This window comes from Apium graveolens, chromosome 9, assembly GCF_009905375.1.
Source record: "Apium graveolens cultivar Ventura chromosome 9, ASM990537v1, whole genome shotgun sequence".
NCBI classification, from domain to species: Eukaryota; Viridiplantae; Streptophyta; class Magnoliopsida; order Apiales; family Apiaceae; genus Apium; species Apium graveolens.
This window is the reverse complement of record NC_133655.1, coordinates 22,911,052-22,915,481: the sequence shown is the minus strand read 5'-3', so window position 1 is coordinate 22,915,481 and position 4,430 is coordinate 22,911,052. Positions and strand designations below refer to the sequence as shown.

At 40.5% G+C, this 4,430-nt stretch overlaps 1 non-coding gene across 1 annotated transcript; it reads left to right on the top strand.

Annotated features, from left to right (window-relative positions):
• Positions 1–3,167: 3,167 nt before the first annotated feature.
• LOC141688186 (small nucleolar RNA R71) lies at positions 3,168–3,274 on the top strand. Its single transcript, XR_012561646.1, has one exon. It is a non-coding gene; the product is annotated as a small nucleolar RNA R71 (small nucleolar RNA).
• Positions 3,275–4,430: the final 1,156 nt, after the last annotated feature.

Here is a 4,430-nt window from a genome sequence, read left to right as displayed (position 1 = left end):
AATTTTTTGAAATCAAAGACTATAGTCAAAAGCTCCTTCTCAGTAGTGGTGTAGTTCATTTGAGCTCCATTAAGCGTTTTACTAGCATAGTAGACCACATGAAAAAGATTATTCTTGCACTGCCCAAGAACTGCTCCCACTGTATAATCACTCGCATCACACATCATCTCAAGAAGTTCTGTCCAATCAGGTGCCGTAATAACTGGTGCAGTTATCAAACTCTTCCTGAGAGTCTCGAATGCCGCCAAACATTCATCATCAAATTTGAAAGGCACATCTTTCTCGAGCAAGTTGCACAACGGCTTAGATATCTTCGAGAAGTCCTTGATGAAACACCGATAAAAACCCGCATGACTAAGAAAACTACAGATTCCTTTCACAGAAATAGGTGGTGGAAGATTTTCAATGAGTCCCACCTTGGCTTTATCCACCTCAAGGCCCTTGCTAGAGACTTTATGCCCAAGAATAATGCCTTCACACACCATAAAGTGATATTTTTCCCAATTGAGCACCAAATTAGTTTCCACACACCTTTTGAGCACCGAACGAAGATTATTCAAACATTCATCAAACGAATGTCCAAAGACGGAGAAGTCATCCATGAACACTTCGACATTGTTATATCAGAGAATATAGCCATGATGCATCTCTGAAAAGTGGCAGGTGCACCACATAAGCCAAACAAAACTCTGCGAAAAGCAAACGTGCCAAATGGACAAGTGAAGGTAGTCTTTTCTTGATCTTCCGGTGCAATGCAAATATGATTATACCCCGAATAGCCATCCAGAAGACAATAATACTCATGACCAGCCAACCTGCCAAGCATCCGATCAATAAATGGAAGAGGGAAGTGATCCTTCCTCGTGGCTTTGTTCAACTTTCTGTAAGCCAAGCATACCCTCCATCCTGTGACTGTTCGAGTGGGGATGAGCTCATTCTTGTTATTTGCTACCACAGTTATACCTCATTTCTTTGGTACATATTGCACGGGGGTCACCCAAGAACTGTCAGATATAGGATATATGATTCCTGCATCTAGCCACTTCAGAATTTCTTTCTTCACCCCTTCTTTCATGATAGGATTAAGTCTTCGTTGTTGCTCAATAGTCGGCTTGCTACCTTCCTCTAATAGAATTTTATGCATGCAGTACGAAGGGTTGATATCTTTTATATATGCTATAGTCCATCCGATGGCCAATTTGAATTCTCTCAAGATCCTCAAGAGCTTGTCCTCCTTACTACCTGAAAGGTCAGATGCAATAATAACTGGCAAAGTAGATGCATCACCTAAAAAAGCATACCTCAAGTGTTCAGGCAATGGTTTAAGCTCCAAAGTAGGTGCTTCCTTAATAGATGGTTTGAGTTTTCCCTCAGCATTCTTGAGATCAGTATTACCAAGAGATTCAAATGGTATGTCTAGCTTTCGCCTCCAAGGAGAAGCATTTAGATATTGTAGTTGCTCATTGCCTTCCTCATCTTCACTGTCAAATTCCCCCACTAAGGCTTTCTCTAAGGCATCAGATATTAGCACATGATCAAGTTCTGAAATTACCGCAGAATCAATCAAATCCACCTTTAAGCACTCATCGTCTTCTGTAGGGAATTTCATTGCCTTGAATACATTGAATGTCACATCCTGATCCTGCACCCTCATAGTAAGTTCACCTTTCTGCACATCTATCAAGGTATGGCCTGTTACCAAGAAAGGTCTTCCCAGGATTATGGGAATCTTCTTATCTTCCTCGAAATCCAGAATGACAAAGTCTGCAGGGAAGAAGAGCTTATCCACCTTTACTAACACGTCTTCCACGATGCCTCGTGGGTATGTAATAGAACGATCAACCAATTGTAGAGACATGTAGGTGGGCTTTGGATCAGGCAAATTCAACTTTTTGAAGATAGACAATGGCATCAGATTGATGCTTGCTCCCAAATTGCACAAGCACTTGTTGAAAGACAACTTGCCAATAGTGCAAGGAATGGTGAAGCTACCTGGATCTTTAAGCTTTGGAGGTAATTTTTGTTGCAGCACAACACTGCACTCTTCCGTTAGAGCAACTGTATCAAGGTCATACAGTTTCACCTTCCTTGAAAGAATACTCTTCATGAATTTTGCATAGCTAGGAATTTGCTCCAGAGCCTCAACAAAAGGTATGTTGATGTGAAGTTTCTTGAACACCTCCAGAAACTTACCAAATTGCTTATCCAGCTTTTGTTTTTGCAATCTCTTAGGAAAAGGTGGTGGAGGATAGAGTTGTTTCTTCCCTGTATTACCCTCAGGCAGAGTGTGTTAAACAGTAGTCTTCCTTAGTTCCGCCTCTTTTTCCTTTTGCTTCTCTTCTTCATCTACAATTTTAGCTCCTTCATCTTTTGCTTTTTCAGCATTAGCAACTTTTCTGGACCTTAAGGTAATAGCTTTGACTTGCTTTTTAGCTTCCTTCCTACCTGGCATTTCAGTATCGCTAAGAAGTGTGCCATGTTGACGATTGAGCACGACATTGGCTATTTGACCAATTTGATTTTCCAAGGTCTTGATTGAAACAACCTGACTTTTGCACAACAGCTTTAGCTCCTCAAAATCAGCGCTAGAAGGTTGAGCAGCACCTCCTTGTTGAGGATATGATTGCCTTTGAGCATATTGCTGAGGTTGCGTGAATCCAGGTGGATTAAACTATTTATTTACACCTTGTTGATATGGTTGCTGAACAGTATTATGACTATTGCTCCAGCTGAAATTGGGATGATTTCTGTTATTAGGATGATAAGTAGCTAGCACAGGCTGCTGCGTTCGCTGATAATTGTTCACATACTGAACAGATTTATTAACTAGAGAACACTGATCCGTAGCATGAGAGCCTGCACAAAGCTCACAGACCATAGCTATCTGATTGACTCCATAGTTGGCTAAAGAATCGACCTTCATAGACAGCGCTTGAAGCTGCGCTGCAATAGCTGTGGCCGCATTAACTTCCAAAATACCTGCTACCTTCCCAGGTATCATCCTTTGAGTTGGGTTTTGATGCTCGTTTGCAGCCATAGTTTCAATAAGATTATAGGCTTCAGTATAGCTTTTGGCCCACAAGGTGCCTCCAGCTGCTGCATCGAGCATGGGTCGAGATTGGGCCCCCAAACCATTATAGAAACCAGTGATCACCATCCAGTCAGGCATACCATGATGTGGACACTTTCTTAACATCTCTTTATAACACTCCCAAGCTTCACACATAGATTCTGTTGGTTGTTGCGCAAACTGAGTAAGAGCACTCCTCATAGCTGTAGTCTTGGCCATTGGATAAAACTTCACCAGAAACTTTTGCGCAAGATCTTTCCAAGTAGTGATGGACCCAGCTGGTTCAGAATGTAACTAGTCCTTAGCTTTATCCCTCAGAGAGAATGGGAAAAGCCTCAGCTTGATAGCCTCATCAGTAATACCATTATATTTGAAAGTACTACAAATCTCGACAAAATTCCTAATATGCATGTTGGGGTCTTCAGTCGCAGCACCTCCGAAAGAAACAGAATTCTGCACCATCTGAATAGTGCCCGGCTTGATTTCAAAAGTATTAGCCTGAATAGCCGGATGAAGGATGCTTGACTGAATGCCATCAATTTTAGGCCGAGAAAAGTCCATAAGAGTTGGATCTGCTGCTGGAACTATACGATCACCCATCATTATCGGTTCTTTCTGCTCACTCTCTTTATCCGAATCTTCAAAATCTATCTTCTCCGGAATATCAAGAACTGAGTCTGTCTTCTCAGCCATATCTAGAGTTCTCTTGCGAGTACGAGAACGTGTTTGCATAAACGCTCTCTAGAGTACCTGAAACACAATCGGAAACAATAAGTAACACGTCATAATCAATGAGTCCTAATGACCATTGATGGCAAGTACATAAACTAAACAAATATGCCGAGTCCCCGGCAGCGGCGCCAAAAACTTGTTAGGCACAAAACACGCGCTAATAATTCACGCAAGTATACATGTTCGCAAGTAATATAGAATAATTTCTAGTTCGTTCCCACAGAGACTCAGAATTATTATATTTAATTAACACTCACTCCCCAATATATGATTACTTCTCAATGTCAAGACAATGACTCTGTAAGTTGATTAACTAATTATTAACTATAATTAACTACGAGATAAAAACACTTAATTAACACTTGAATTAACAATATCAAACACACATGAGATCATAACTTCATTATTACTTCCTTCAATAGTTATTGTTATTACCCTTAGCATGTAACGGTGATGATATTAATCGAACAATACGAAACTGATAAAAGCCAATTTTCGTTGTACAATTACCATTCTACCAAACATCCACAATTAAGATAGAAGTTGAATAGGCATCAATTATGTTGAGACCCTATATGTCTACAGAATTTGACAACATAACGATTTAAGCGCAAGTTATCCATTATGA